This window comes from Puma concolor, chromosome A3, assembly GCF_028749965.1.
Source record: "Puma concolor isolate L17-30 chromosome A3, mPumCon1.1.hap2, whole genome shotgun sequence".
Taxonomy (NCBI): Eukaryota; Metazoa; Chordata; class Mammalia; order Carnivora; family Felidae; genus Puma; species Puma concolor.
In genome coordinates, this window is record NC_141669.1 from 62,690,244 (window position 1) to 62,707,252 (window position 17,009).

The window sequence follows — 17,009 nt, forward strand, 5'->3', positions numbered from 1 at the left end:
GAGGGTTTATGTGGCTGTGAAGAGTCTAAGAGACTGCAGTGGGCAGGGTAAAGGCCCAGCGTTGCTCTTCCAGAATGCAGCTGGGACTAAGGGTCACCCAGGCCTCACCAATTTTTAATTTAGGGGCACAGTAAGTAAGAGGAGGGAGAGAGATCTGAGGGGAAGGACTCCCAGATGCCCATCTGAGACAGCCTCTGTAAGTACTGAGAGGTGACTTGATGGGGAAATGGACATTTTTGCACTGTTGTCTCGATGCGGCATCTGCTTGAGATGGTCCAGAGTGCCATTGTTTTCTTCCTGGTAATGGCCTTTACCTAAAAGACATTCCAGATGTCGAGGGCATGGCTGAGGAGTTACAAACATTTCCATGGCTTAAAAAGCAAAGTTGGAAAACCACCGGTGTGGTCTCACAATGGGGCTTTGTACTGTAGCCTGACCCTGCCTACCAGAGGGCTTTTGTTTCCAGTAGTTTCTGGCACTGGACTTCAGGAGGCCATTGGCTCTGTTTCTCTCCTAAAGTCAGAAATACTTGCAGCTGGCATTTTGTTTGCATCCTATCTCCTTAAATTCAGGGACCTGCCCCCCTTTGAGGTCACGGCTGAACAGGAGTGGCCTGCTCTCTCTCCCATTTGTAAGGCAGGGCAGGAGACAATACTCCATCCGGCCTGGAGCCTCGGCTGTCTGGATGAGTACGACGCCAGCTGTCAGCCTGGGATGAGGTCAGACAGAGGCCACCCTGGTTCCAGGTGGGCAGGGGTCACTCAGGTGACCAGACTACACTGGAGGCCCAAAGAGTGTGCAGGAGCATGAACTTTTGGCCTCCTCTGCAGGGGAGGAGCTGCGATGCTGAGCAGAGTGAACTGCACACTCTGGCCAGGGAGCTGGCATTCCAGGTGCCTCCATTCCTTCAGGAAGTTCAGGCTCCCCATTGAACTTGGCTGTCTGCAACCTGAACACAGGGGCCTCTACTGTGCTGCCTGGGTAGCCCGTCACCGTTAATAGTTTTATCATCTGGGGAAGTGTTTCAGGCAGAGGTGATGCACGGATCAAACCCTGTGTCTGGCTTTGGAGGCAGTGAAGTTTAATGATTAGGGAGAAACATGCTGGAACCAGACAGCCTTTGTTCAAATTCTGTTCTACCACTGTGCAAGTGACTCAGTTTGTTCCTTTGTAAAATAGGCCAAATAAGAGTATGTACTTATTTCATAGGGTTGTTGTAAGTTTGAGTTGATGCATGTAACACATTCAGAGCAGTGCCTGGTAAACAGTAAGCACTCAGTAAATGTCAGTTTTTACTATTAGCCAAAAATATACAGCCTGTAAGCAGATCTCCAGGGGAAAGGGACCCTTCTTGCTCGTGACAGTTCAAGGCTCTGTGAGTAGTATTTATGTCTATCTCATCATCCCTGAGAAGCTTGTATGATTACTCAGATCCACAGGGCTATCTTTTGTTTTAACTGTCGTGGTGTGTTTTGACACCTTTTTCTCTAAATGATTCCTACAGATTGAGATCTCTGCCTTATCTTTTCTGTCAGTTCTCGCAGCAAGTAATATAGTAAATTCTTTTTTTTTATTTTTTTAATTTTTAGAGTGTGAGCAGAGGAGGGGGCAGAGGGAGGGAGGGAGGGAGAGAGAGAGAGAGAGAGAGAGAGAGAGAGAATGAATGAGTCCCAAGCAGGTTGTACACTCAGTGCAGAACCCGATGTGGGGCTCCATCCCATCACCCTGGGACCATGACCTGAGCCAAAATCAAGAGTCATATGCTCAACTGACTGAACCACCCAGGTGTCCCAGTAATATAGTAAATTCTTATTAAACATTTCTTTTATGGTTGATTGATTGCACCCTCTGGTTTGTTTGTTTCTTTCTTTTAATGAACTCAGACTCTTTGTGTGAATATCCTTCATGAAAGGAAGAATTTCTGTCCTAGGATAAGATCCTGACAATTTTGTGCTTTTTATAAACTCCAGTTTTTTAAAAAAAGCACCCTACCAGACCAAAACTATATTGTAAAGCTATAGTAATAAAACAGTATGGTATAGTTCAGAAGAAGGATAGACAAAGTAATGAAACAAAATAGGAAGTCCAGAAATACAGCCAGAAATATATGAGACTTTATGACATTATAAAGGTGGCATTGCAAAGCAGTGGAGAATTGGTATGTTGATTAATGGTGTTGAGATGCTGACAAGTCATTAGGAAAAATTAAATTTGGATCCCTAAATGTAAAAAGAAAAATTAAGCCATAAAAGTATCACAAAAAAATGACATTAAATTTTTTTTTTAACATTTATTTATTTTGAGAGAGAGAGAGGTAGAGTGTGAGCAGGGGAGGGACAGAGAGAGAGGGAGACACAGAATCCGAAGCAGGTTCCAGGCTCTGAGATGTCAGCACAGAGCTGGATGCGGGGCTCAAACTCAAGAACCATGAGATCATGACCTGAGCCACAGTCGGACGCTTAACCAACTGAGCCACCCAGGCACCCCCCAAAAATGACATTTTAAATGATATTCAAGTAGAGCAGACATTTCTAAGTATGACATGAAACCATGGGAGCTACAAAGAACTGATTACATAAAATCTGAAACATCCAAATGGCAGAATATCATAAAAACTGGAAATAAACGTGGCTAAATGATTCTACATAGCAAAAATGCCATTTGAACAGATGAAAAAATGACTAATTGGAGAACATCTTTTAAACGTATATTTCCTTGGGGCACCTGGGTGGCTCAGTCAGTTAAGCATCCGGCTTTGGCCCAGGTCATTATCCCGCATCAGGCTCTGTGCTATCAGTTGAGATCCTGGAGCTTGCTTTGGATTCTGTGTCTCCCTCTCTCTCTGCCCCTCCTCCTCTCACCCTTTGGCTCTGTCTTTCAAAAAATGAATAAATGCTAGAAAAATTTTTTTAAACATATATTTCCTTAATATACAAAGAGCTCTTCCAAATCAGTAAAAAGACAAATACACTAATAGGAAAACAGGCAAAACTCAAGAACAGGAGTTTCAAGAAAAAGACATATAAGTGACCAGGAAACCTACAAAAGATTACCTTGTAGTTTCTACAGGTTAAACCGTATATGATTTTCACTTATCTCATTGGTAGTTTCCAGAGTCTCATAATGCCTGTGTTTCCAGGGTATTAGGTAACAAGCTCTCAAACAGTGTTGGTGGGCATGTAAATCAGTACTGTTTTTTAAAAAGGTAGTTTGATAATATCTATCAAAATTCAAGCTGTGCATTCTGTTGACATAGAAACGCTAAACATCTCCATACATACAAAAATGAGCATTTAACGTAACAATAGCAAAAATTGGAAACAACTAGATTCTCATCAGTAGGGAAATGGTTAAATAATCATACTTTGATACATTGGAATTCTGTACAGCTGCTAAAAAAAATGAAATAAGTATTTCTCTATTTTTATAGAAACTTGTCCAAAATATGTTGTTAAGAGAAATAGTGGTGAAACAGTATATACAGTATGATCTCATTTGCATAAAAATGTATGTATTATTGCATATATATAACAGAGTTTTGGAAGGATATACATACAAGGAAGAATTAACAGTTTTTACCTGTGGGGGTAGGATGGGAAGGGTGCTGGTAAGGGAAGAGAGGTGCTTTAACTTTTAACTTTGCACCCTTCTGAACTCTTTTAGTTTTGTTTATAACATGCACATATTACCTTTAACATAAAGTCCTAAAATCTGAAAATTGTATTGATGTTCACACAATAGCAACATCAATAGTATTTTAATTTTTTTTAGTGTTTATTTATTTTTGGGAGAGAGAGACAGAGGCACGAGTGAGGGAGGAGCAGAGGGAGAGGGAGACACTGAATACAAAGAAGACTCCAGACTCTGAGCTGTCAGCACAGAACCTGATGCAGGGCTAGAACTCAACAGCCATCAGATCATGACCTGAGCTGAAGTTAGACGCTTAACTGACTGAGCCACCCAGGTGCCCCAATAATATTTTAGAAAACATTGTAATGGTACTACATGTCCAGTTGTATAGGTTGTTCATTCTACAAATCCAGACGGCACCATTCACAAAAATACACTGTACAGCCATACATGTCATTTAATATAAATCCATTGTGGTATTTTCTTTGTTAGATCAACAGATATAAAGTCTTTGATTTCCATAAGATATCATGCCTGAACCAGCCCCACGGAATCCATAGATATAAGATAAAGGTTGAAACACAGTCGGTACCTGTTGCAGTGAGTGGGAGACAGGAAGAAAAAAGGAAGGGAGAATTAAAAAATTAAATGAGGGAACTTTACATGGGCCATCAGTGATGGGTGCCATGAACTGGAGCATAAGGGTGACTCAGCTCTGAGGGCCTGTCAGTTTTATTAATTACACGTTCTAGACTCCAGCTCTTCCTGGAATACCATTTGAAGGAAGATAGGCTTGGCGTGGAAGGTCCCTTACCAGCTGACACCATCTTTCCTTTTCTTCTACATACCCTTTCTAAGGGCCATTCATTAGCCGGCTAGAGAACAATATAAAGAGGCCTCCCATTTGTGGGCCTCTTTCTTCCTTCATTTCTATTTCAGGTGACTTTCCTTCTGCCTTACCTTGCCCCAGTCTGGCATCATGCTTTCAGATGTGAAGGAGTGGTGTAGAGCTCCCTCCTTCTATTCCCTGTGCTCTTCCATGCCATCTTTGGTCTGCTACTCAGTAGGCCACCTTAGGCACACTTGACTTTCAGGGCTCATCTCTGACTCCAAAGACGCCCTTCCTCTCTGGAAGGTATTCTTCCTTGTCAGAGGGCCATTGTTGTCAAGCTTACTTCTTATTAGCTGTGGCCATCATTTTGGTTAACTTGGAGATGCATGGGCATATTTAAAACCAAATTGACCCAAATTAACTTCCAGTAATTTTAGTCATTTAGATCCTGGCAGCTCTACTCTCAGGTAGTCTCCAGCATCCTTGAAAATAAGTTGCCTGTGGATAGTGAAACTTGAAGTTGGTTAGTGCCTCTAATTATACCCATGACTCAGATGGCGACTGGTGCAGAATGACTCTTGCCACTGGGCAAAGAAATCACAATGTCGGCGGTCTCTGGTCTGTATCCTTTCAATGCATGTATTCTCCGAAGTTCAAGCTGTGGTGTCTTGGCCCATAATGATTTTTCTTTGTTAGACTTCAAAGATGAGGAAAGGAGTCAGGAACTTGAATAAGCAAGACCTGAAATTTTGAGCCAGATCTGTAAAGGGGAATCATTAAAATATTTTCATCTGGATTAATGCCCTGCTGGTGGTATCTTTCTTTAACTATCTAGGGATAAAGTCCAACCGGAATAAGAATAATTAAAAAAAATCCCACTCGAGCCTCCAAGCATCCTATCTTCATCAGAAACTTGGCAGCATGGATCTGGGGTGGTTTTGTGGAGCCCTGTTGGGAAGCAGAGGCCCGGAACCATGCACTTCTGTAGTTTCCCTACCCAAGCTAGGATTCCAGGATGAAGAGTCTATGGTACTTTTCCCTCTTCGTGTTGTATGCTTATTGTCTCTTCATCTTCTCTTTTCCCTTTCTGAAGGTTTACTTATTTGTTTGTTTATTTTTTATTATGAAATTTATTGTCAAATTGGTTTCTGTACAACACCCAGTGCTCATCCCAACAGGTGCCCTCCTCAATGCCTGAAGGTTTAGTTAATGTACTCACATGACAGTAGAAGGCAGACTTCTGAAAAGGGCTCATTTGCAATGGTGGTGGTGGGCAGGGGTAGAAAAAACTGAGAAGATAACGGAGGGTGGGGTGAAAGGGCATTGTAAGGGCAAGCATTACCACTCAGCAGGACCTGTCTGCAGGAACCACTGCACTAGAGGCTTTCCTGGCCCTAGAAGCTTCAACAGGGTGTCCTGGGCCTGGGGTCCCCTTTGTCTACTATTGTGAGAGAACCTGGGGCTAGGGACCAAGACCAGGAAGACCCACCTTGCCCACTCAGTCTATCTCTCCCTGCTGTATCGGGGACATACTAGACCCATCTAACTATAATGGAGGTCTGGAGTGTTTTTGTGGTTTGAAACAACCTTTCTTTTTATAAATGGTGATAACTGGGTGCATGGGAAATGCTGTGTCCTCAGTTGATATTCTTGCCAGTAGAGAGAGGAGAAAGGCACCTGGTGCTAGAACCAGTATGGAATTTGGAGCCATTTTTCTTGGCTGATTATTTGGCATTACGATAATGGACAAGGTGTTTGGCCTTCTCTGAGGAGATGAAGGCAGATTTCTGGTAGGTTCTGATAATAATGGTGGGTAGAGAAGGTGCCATAATGCCTCTGTAGGAGAAATTGGGGGCTAGAGGCAGGAATGAACCCCATTTGAAATATGCCAGACACCATTCAGTGGAAATGATTGTTTTAAAGCTGGCAAGCAGAACACACACTGTCATACAAAGGCTTAGTATCATGGCATTAAAAATAAGCTCCGAAACATTTCTTGCCCAGACAGATGTTTTCTGAACCACAAAGATGGTGGTAAGAGAGCAGACAAAATTGGTATTTATTTTTTACAGGGCTGGTAAAAGTTAAAAAGTAAATGAATACACTAGGCTTGCAGATAAGGACTTACTCTCAAGGTGATCCTAAGGGAACCTTTTCTAAGAGAGGTAGGACGAGGGATGGAGGGCCATGGTATCCACAGACAAGAAGAACAGTAAAGGCATGTACAGTTTCCTCTTCATTGTGTCCCGTGTCTTTGGCCTTGAAGGACAGAGGCTCAGAATTGGTCCAGTGTAATGCTTCATCAGTCATAAAGACTTAATTACAATCTGTATTTGACCAGGATTGTAACGTGAAGTCTGTAAGTATTTACTGGGATTCTCTGTCGTCGCCTCTCACTTTCTCCCCTTCCCGCCCACCTTCCGTTGGCCCCCCCTATTAAAAGGATGACCAGTTTTGAATTACGGTAATAGCTGCACTCTTGGTTTAGGACTAACCTCCCTGAAATTTTCAGGACCACTAATTTGTGGTTACTCCAGTGCTAGAATGAACTTGGCGCTCTGGCCTTTAGACTGGCAATGCAGTAAAAGTTTAAAGCGAAGACTGCCTCAGAGCCAAAAGAAGAGAGGAGATTGAAACCTAAAGGTTATCCTGAAATGCACTTTACTGTTATCTATGAGAACAAATGAGTTAAAAAAATTTCAAATACCAGAATACCCTACAGGGAGGAGATATAACTATTAAAGGGCTGTTATAGCTGCAATAAATGTAGGAACAATAAAAATAAATTGATGAAGTAAATGTCAGCGCTGTTCCCCTGAGCTGCCCCCACACCTTTGTCCAAAAGTAGAACATCTCCAATTACAGAGGGTGGAAACAGCCTTCAATGACAATATGACAAGGACAGAACACAGAACGCTGGCACAGAGAACACAATTATGCACAGCCTTGAAAAATTGTATCATAGCACAATGCATGGGAGAAATCAATTAATGATGCAGGGCTTCCACTGCTGTCTAATAATTCTAGAAAGGAAAGGAGGGGAAGAAAAAAAAAAAAAACTCTGTACACCCAGTGCATCAAAAAGGTGACCCTTAAGTGGAAGTCTACATAATACCAGAGGTCAGTCTTCAGAGTTTATAGCATCTGAAATACTCTTTTTTTTTCTTCTCAGTTTTTTTCCCCTTAAAAAAAAAAATCTAACAGTCTTAAGGAGGCATTTAAGTAAAAGTCACTTCTTCTCTGGTTAAATAGGCTTGCAAAAGAGAGTTCTTTGGTGGAAAGGGCAGGGATGAGCAAAGCGTGTGGCTGTCGCCTCAAGCCCACCAGCTGAAAGGGGAAAGGCAAAAGTTAGGCATAAACACTGTGGAAGGTAGAAGGTGATTTATCTTGTGCAATTTACAACAGGTGCTAAACATTACGAAAACCAGAGCTATTAAGCAATCAAATTAAGCTATAATTATAACCGAAGAAAACTGTACAGGAATTCTAATTAATTCAAATCTGAACATGTCCAAGAGGAATGCTCCAGCAACCCCACTTCTGAATAAAACAAAACAAAAATAACCCTTGGATAATGCCTTCAGATTACACAGGAAATTAAGAAATACTTCTCTGCCGGAATATTCCAGGCATTCCTTATTAAATGGTGAGAGAAATTCCCCACAATGCCTGAGCACTTGGCTTTTCAGGTACACACCACATAAAGCGTGTAGTTGGGGGGCCCTTAACTGGGCAGGATTTGAAGACCGAGCGGACCGAGGGATTCCACTGTACGTGTAAGTACTTCAAAGGATCTGCAGGGTTAGCTCATTCTTCTCTCCTTTGAAGGTTTCTCCCAGGGCATGTGAGCCTTTTAAAGAACTGTTCACACTCCCCTTTTACTTTTTATTTTTTTGTGTCTTTTGGACCAATTCCATTTTCTTTTCAGCCACTCCTCTTCCAGTCCTCAATCCCAGTCTTTCCACCTGACTTGAGCTTTCTGCTTTTCTTCCACCCCAGGGAGCCCTGGGGTGTCAGAAGACCAGGGCAGGGTTTTCTATTGGATATGCCTGAACCGTGCACGTTGTGTCCCATTAAGCCACAGATGTTATGGGAAGAAAGGGATGTTTAGGTGTTTGAATAAGATTTCCAACCCAGAGACTGAACCATTTGATTAGGGTGCCTGTTTCTCCTAATTCATGATTCTTTAATTTTAACAATTCAGGAACAGGAACAACAAAAACAACAGTGACAGCTAACATTTATCAACTGCTTGTTATGTCCCAGACATTGTGCTGAACTCTTTACCTCAATTAATTCTTTATCTCAATTAATTTTTTCAACCACTCTGTGGGGTAGGCGGTCTTATAATACCCATTTCATAGAAGAATCAAGACCCACTGTTGGCCGTTAAATCGACTGTAAAACAAAAACCCCTTTGTTTTTATTCACTTGATGTTTTTACGTTTCTAAATAATTTAATGTAAAATTTCTTTGCTTTTTACTCTCAGGTTGAAGTGGTGGGGAGTATGGGTGGAAGGAGAGTGATTTTCTCGGGATGAGTTTGTCTTCTGGACTCAGGATGAATGTAGCATGGCCCTGTCGTTAACACAGTTTTGCCCACCATTTTGAATATTTACTTCTGAACGTGTCTTTGACCTTTGCTTTGACTTTGCTTCCATTCACATTATGATATGGTGCTTGGGAGCAAAGATGTGTGAAGAAACACTGCGTTTGTGCATACTGTTGAATTCATAGCTCTTTTAACCATTACTGGAGTTTGTGTTCTCATGGGAATCTCTACACTGACTGTTGAGAGTTGCTAAAGGGCATGTAGCTATTTTTCTTCCATGCTCTGGGTCCCTTGGAGCCTTCCTCCAAGGCCACATGCCCTTTCCCTTTGATTCACGGGGCAGGGGAGGGTTGGTATCTTCCTAGTTTGGCAAGATTAGTCCATAAGTGTTTGCTGGAAGCAATTCTAATAATAACACTGTGAAGAAATTCAAATTCCCATGGATAGATGAGGAAACCAAGAATCAGAGAGTTAGAAATTTGACTGTGGTCACATTGCTGGTTATGTGGTAGTCCCAGGAAATGAGCTAGAGTGCAAAATGCTCTTCATGGGCCACCCCACCTATGTGCGTTTGTGGACACGCACACCCATAGCTTCCCTTCTCTGCCCCTATGGCACATTGCAGGAGCTACAGAACTCCATGTGGCTACCTTTTCCCTGTTGCTTTTGAGTGCTCCTGCCAAACCTGGGACTGAGGGGAGTGCAGAAACTGCCCAAGGCTCACCCCTGGGAGATTTATGCCAACAAAAATGACTTTTGTGTAGGGTACCAGGCAGGCCATCCAGCCTGGAGTCTCCCAAATGGCAGCTTAGGGATTCACTGACCTAGAGCAGGACTTGGCACATGGTAGCTCCACAGCAGAAAGTACACAGTGTTGGGGGGAGCAGGGGGAGACGTGAAGACACCCTATCATGGAAATATGTACTAGCTGGGCAAAAGCTAAAATATAGGTACATTCAAAAAGATAACTAATAATCCTTAACTTTCATTAAGTAGCTACTACTGTTTGTGCCCAGGCCCTTGCATACATGTCTTGATTCTTACAACAACCCAACGAGGTTGATCTAATTACTGTTCCCAGCCCAGGGCTGAGGAAATTGGGCTTTAGAGAGATTCAGTGACTTGTCCAAGATCTTACAGCTGGTAAATAAAGGGCAGAACTAGTATTCTCACCCAGACAGGTGGACCCAGCAGCCCAGCTCCTCAGCGAAGAGCTGTGCCCATCGCAAGCCCATGATGCAAGCAGGGGTCCCAAAGGCAGAGTGTGAAAAGCTGAGTAGGAGTGGTCTGTGGACCTGGGGTGGGGTGGTTAGGAGGAGTTCTCTGGACAGCTTAATGGAGGAAGAGGGTCTTTTCAGTGGCATAACAGATAAGTGGGATTCAGGAAGGCAGGGAATGATGGAAGAGGGAGGCATGTGTAGGCCTCGCAAATGGTATGAGCAGAGGGCAAGCCCAGCCAGAGGATCCTGAGGTGGAAGGACCCACATGGTGAGTGCCGTTGGTCTCCTTTTACCTCCCTTCCCTTTCAGGATTCTGCCTGGGTCCAGCTTGCACACACCCCTCACCCCTAGTGTGATTTTGGTCCTAAAGCACTTTCTTCAGCTTGCTCCTGTAGGGGTGGCAGGTTCCTTGGGATCCCACAGGGAACTTTTGGCCACTCGCTTCATGGCCTGAGGTTTAATCTGTGCTTTCTGTCCTTTGAAATATATGGGCAAAGGCCTGAAGTAGCCTGTTGTCCTGACAAGCTCTGCTTGGTGATCTGGCCTCATAGGACTTTTCCCAGCCTTCCCAGTGAGGAGCTTCTGGAGTTGAAGAGGCCCTGGCATTCCTTAGGCCTGCACTGCACACTCTGCTTCCGGCTTCTGAAAGTCGCTCCAGTTTTGCATAAGTAACGGACATTTCACCCACCATGCTTTGGGGCTAATTTTGACTTCATGTAATAAGGCTTAGTTTTAAACTGGCCTAGAGGGTGACCTAGGGGCAGCTCCAGGTGGTGGCTGGAGGCCTGGAATGGGCAAACCAGTATGACAGCCACCCATCGTCCTGCTTGCTGTTTCTATAGAGTTGGACCAGAAGTCATTTCTGGGACTAGAGCACGGTGGTGATGAGGTTTGGCTCTGGGATCCGACTGTCTGGAATTATTTTTTACTTATTTTTTAAAAATGTTTATTTATTTTTGAGAGAGAAAGTGCGAGCACAAGTTGAGGGGCAGAGAGAGATGAGGCACAGGATTTAAAGTGGGCTCCGTGCTGACAGCAGAGAGCCGGATGTGGGGCTCGAGCTCTTGGACTGTGAGATCATGACCTGAGCCAAAGTCGGATGCTTAACCTACCAAGCCACCCAGGCGCCCCTAGACTGTCTGGATTTAAATCCTGGGGCTCCCATCACCAACAGGGCAGCCCTGGACAGGTCACATAACACTCTACTATTCATTTTCCTCATTGCACCCCTCTCATATGTTTGAGGAGTAAATGGAAAAATGTGAAAAATACTTAGAAGAACATCTGCATATAATAGATGCTCAATAAATGCTAGCTATTATTTTTGTACAGTTAGAGTTCTAGGAAACTCGTCTTACCTGTCCATTTCGCTGATAGAGTCTGAGACCCAAACAGGTTGTTTACCTGCCTAAGATTACCTACTGGGTGTCAGAGCTAGGGCCTGTTCCAGCAGCCCTGGACTCCCAAGTCAGGGCTTTTTCCATCTAGCCGAGGTCCTGGGATTGGGTCTTTCTCACAGTATGATGTAAAACCCCATACATCTTTTATTGTTTTAATTTTTTTAATGTTTATTTATTATTTTTGAGAGAGAAACAGTGCAAGTGGGGAAGGGGCAGAGAGGGAGGGAGACACAGAATCTGAAACAGGCTCCAGGCTCTGAGCTGTCAGCACAAAGCCTGATACGGGGCTTGAACTCATGAACTGTGAGATCAAGACCTGAGCTAAAGTTGAATGCTTAACCGACTCAGCCACCCAGGCGCCCCATGACCCCATGCATCTTATTAAAAATAGATTCCTCGGCCCCACCCTAGACTTATTAAAACAATTTCTGGAATGGTGTATGAAAACCTGTGCTTTAGCCAACCACATGTCTCTCCTCCCTAGCTTCCACCCCCTACTTGATTCTTACGTACTTCAGACCTTGAGAACTGCCAGCTTAGCTTTGAGTAATTTGGTCAAAATACAGAAGCATCATCTGCCGCAATGTCTCCAGTCTTTCAGCCAGGCTGTTTGTGTCCTGCCTCCTGTGTGCCCTGCATGCTGCCCCATCATCCTGTCCTCAGGAAGCTTACAGATCTGTTGATCAGTGTCTGGGGCGAATGGGGTGCCAGTGAGAAGTGAGGAAAGCCAGTAGGAGATTGAGTTCTCAAAGGGAGGCTGAGATGACTGGTGACAATGACATTTAGAGGGAGCAGAGGCCAGTGAGTGGAGTCAGGAAAAACTTCAGCACAGGAAGGCCTTTGCAGGATACAGAGCTTGGAGTAGGCAAAGGAGAGAAGGGCAGCTCATCCAGAGTCACCCTTGGGTGTGGGTGGGGGGAGCTTCTGGGAGCAGATGTCACTGTGGGCAGCTGCAGGGGTGTGGAGTGGGGAGAATAGCCTGACTTAGCCAGTTACTAAGATATCCACCCTCTTCTTTTGATACTGTCAGGCTGCTCTTGTATGATTAAACAAACATCCTCCCTCCAGAGCTACTGTTGATTTGATTTTATTGGTGTAATTTTGGGGTGGGGTAGCCATGGGAGAGCAGTTTGCCCCTTGATATTCTTTGTTCCTGCAACCCCTGCAGGACAGCAGAGGCCAGCGTGGGCATGGTGTGGCTACAAGAAACGTGGGAGCAGCAGGCAGGCTGGGCAAGTAGGAATGCCCTGGTATGGCGTGGGGGTGCCAGGTCTGTGGTGCCAGGTAGCCTGTTACCACCCTCCTGCACCTGCTCCCTGGTTATCCCCTGTCTGCTTGGAAGGGGTAGGGTGGGCTGACCTTCCTGGCAGATGTGGAAGAAGAGAATGCCCTCATGCCTGTCACTGGAGGTTGAGTAGATTTATCTGTGCTGCTTTACATTCTTTCTGGAAGCTGGCAGGGTATAAATTAGAAATAAAAATTGATTTATCAGCACTTTCCAAGTTCTTACCAAATTCAGGGGTGGTAGTGCAAGTACCTCTGAGCCCTTTAAGTCAGGGGTCAAGGTGTATGTGAGGAGAAAGACCACATAGCTGCTGCCATCCCCTGGGCCTCTCCCACTGAGTGGAGGGTCCCAGCCAGACATCCTGATGAAACAGGGGACATGTGCCAGTGGCTGATATTCCTAAGTATGGACTGTAGACCCTTCACTGTGATAAGCCCCTTATGTAGGTTAACCCTTCAAGGTGGGTACCAGTATTGCCATTTTTCAGATGAGAAAACTGAGGCCCAACAAGAATAAATCACCCAAAGACACGCTGGTTGAGTAGTAAATTGGAATTGGAACCTAGGCAGTCTGGCTCCAGAGGTCCCACTCAAACATAGGCCATAGGACAACTGTTCCATTTGCTTGGAGGCAGAAGGGACTCTGTTGTGTTTTCTACTGGTTGATTGGAGAGACAGCTGATGTGTTTGGCTCTGTGTTGTTCAGTGGTGGCTGGCGTCAGCACTGTTTGTGGCAGACAGACTGGCCACTGCTGGAGGGCAGGGCCAGGGGCCGGTTGAATGGCTCGGCCAAGGCTCTGGCACCTCCGACTTAAGTGTTTGGTGCCTTTGTCTGCAGATTGTCAAGTGCTGCCATTTCTGCACTGCCCAGCCTTGATTGAGAACCCCTTTTTCGTTACTAGCAAGCTCTCCCCGTCCCGTCGTTCTTTCACCCACTAAGTTTAGCATCCATCAGGGGTTCTTGCCTGTCACAATTACTACAGTGTATCTGCTCAGTGGTGGTTTTCTGTTTCTGTCACTTCTTCCACATTTGTTATTTGGAATTCTGCTGTAAGAAGTAGATGCTCCTTCTCCTCCATCTACTTATTTTGGAAATTATTTATTTATATTAGCATGGACTTGGATACTTACTGTATTTAACTCATAGATCAGCCTTAAATCCTGTTGCCATGGTTTTGAGGCAGCCTTGCCTCATTTCTTGCCCAGATCACTGCAACAGCCTCCTAAATGGTCTCCTGGCCTCCAGCTTCCTTTGGAGCCAGACGTCACATGCCCTGAGGCTGTGTAATGCCACTCTGACCACGTCACAACCCTTCAGTTGCTCTCTTTGGCCCCTAAGCTCCTGTGAATGATAATATAATGACAACTAACATTTGTTGAATATTCTAGAATGCTTTACACGCATATTCTCATTGAACCCTCAGAATACTTGGGTAGATCAGGTAGTATCCACCTCATCAGCAAGAGCAGCATCTCCCTGGTGCAAATGAAGAAAATGAAGCACAGAAGGATTAAGCAGCTTTCCCAGGGTTGCTGAGCTATTAAATGGTGAGCTTCTACCATCAGCCACTAGACTCTACCCCTTACTATGTAGGCCCTTGATGACCTGACCGTAGCTGCTTGTCCAACCACGTTTTCACCAGCCTTGACATTCATTGCACCTTCCAGAAACAGTTACTTGTAGGATTTCTCACCCGGCATTGCTGAGGGTCCAGATGACATTTCTGGCTGCAGTGCTGGTAGGGACATTGGTAGTAGGAGCAGTCTAATTGTATAAATAGTGGCCATCTGTCCTTCGACTATACATGAGTCTGGTAGTTCAGTATAGGCAACTAGATTGCAGGTCTAGGTGAATTTCTCACCTTACTTTCCCACACCTGGACTGCCTTCCCAGGCCTTCATTGCTTTTTCTATTTCTTCTTTACCAGTCAGGGTAAGGTTAACCTATGCAAAGTTCTTTCTGAGCACCAGTCTGCCATGATGCCTTTCTTGTCAGATTTCTTCTCTGGGCCAATAGCATGTTGGTTCTACTTTAGATCTATAGGACATAGGGCTATAAGAACTTGTGGTCAAGGATCATGAATTTTAACTTGTTACATGCCTTCACTGCCTGGGGAGTTGCCTCCTATAATAAGTGCGTAGCTTGAGGATTCACTAATTGATAAGTAGATGTGAGACATGAAGAATAAGGACTCTAAGTTACCACTGTCCCCAAATCCATTATCTAAAACCTGTGGGGACATATGTGATTCAGAATACAGAATTTTTCAGATTTGAGCAAGATATTATGGTGCATATCCAGTATCATTTATAATACTTCAAGTGGGGTCTGGGGAATTGTTCCATAGTCAAAGAAACTAATATTATTTTAGTGAAATGTATGAATATTCTAAGTGAGGTAAATAAATAATTTAAATGGATTCATAAGTTTTACTATCAAATAAGTTCTAAGAGAAATAGTTTTCTCTATTTTGGAATTGCAGATAAAGGATCGTGCACTGGCATTAAGGTATTCAACAGGTGGCATAAAGAGGCACCCACATTTTGTCCTAGGAGTTGACATGAAAGTGAATTCTGGGCATGAGCATGCCAAGGCCACTGGCACTTGAGAGCAAGGGAGTTCTGTGACCTTCACCTAGTTGTGGATTGAGACCCTATAGGACAGGCAAGTTGGGAGTAATTACAGTTGTCCAGGTGAGAGGGCCTGAGGGCTGGACTTGGATGGTGGTGATGGGACGGAGAAACAAAACTTGATGTGAAATGTTACAGAGACGGGCCATGGAACTTCAGGGGGCAGTTGAATCGGATGTTCTCAGATTTTGTGCTCTGCAGTTTGGGAGAGGGTTGATGTCCTTAACAGCCCTGGAGTAGAGGGGAGGTGGGCAGAGGAGAAGACGGATGCCTTTGAGCATGTGGAATATACTCAGAGGCCATACAGATGGAAATCACTTCTGAGAATAAAAGAGAAAATGAGTGTGAAACTACTTCTGACATGATACACGCTCTGCAAATATTGGTTACTGTCATCATTCTGTCTGATATCAGCCTATTATTTTGCAAGTATCCTCATCACTAGCCAGCAGTCCCCTGCTGTCCAAAGCTAGGCCCATTGTCAGGCCGGTGTTTGCCCAGTCCAGTTTGATCTGCTTCCAAGTCTTTCAGGAAAGCATCACATGCATGCTCTGTTGGTTTACACTGTCAACCTGTAAATGATCACTGATTTATTTAAAAGTACAGGTTTTGTCTCTGAGTGGATGTTTAGAGCTGGGGTTTCACCTGGGGATATAGGTTTTCCAGCTGGGTTATGAACCTGGGAAATAGAGGACTGAATGAGTATAGTGTCGGGCTTGGGTAGGTCGTAAAGTTCATCGTTAGCCTTTTAGAAGTACAATTCTACAGGTGTAAATAGTCACAAAGGATAAGCCCAATCTGTCCTTAGCCTAGCCAAGACTAAAACCCCCCTTGACCAGCAATCTCTGATCAAAATAACCATCCTCATAGCTAAGTGTTCCTGCTGTAGGGCTAGTTCACCCTTCTCATTTTCTTGGCTCAGACAGAGGTGAAGAGGACAGGACACATTCTGGTTAGACCTTGTCCTGCAGGGCTGCCTCAAACTGGGAGGACTGGTCCAGTGGGCCAAGTGGGTGGTTGTCTGTGTGTCTGGAGGAGTGGGCAGGGCCTCTCTGTCTCCCTGCCTGTGCCTCTTTCACTGCTGCTGCTGGGAGCTCAGGACTGGGGTGCAGAGAGGAGACAAAGGGATATGGGTTGAGGGACTGCATAGAAAGGGAAAATAAAACTGGCAGACTTGATTCAACTCTGATCTCAGTTTTCAAGGATTGCTTTGGGTAGAACCAAATAGTCCTCAGTAAACGGAAGCGTCATGTCTCTGAAGAAGTGCCAGCCCTCACAAATGATTTGCGTCATTGATACCCATTGTCAGTCCCCAGATACAAGAGGGTTCCTGCTCTGTCCTCCTTCTAAACCTGTCCTTCTACATGGATAGGGAGGGAAAGGAAGGAGACACTGGTCTTTGTTTTTCTCAGTGGTTCCAAAACATTTACCTTAAACACGCCCTGGCTGACCCAGCACCA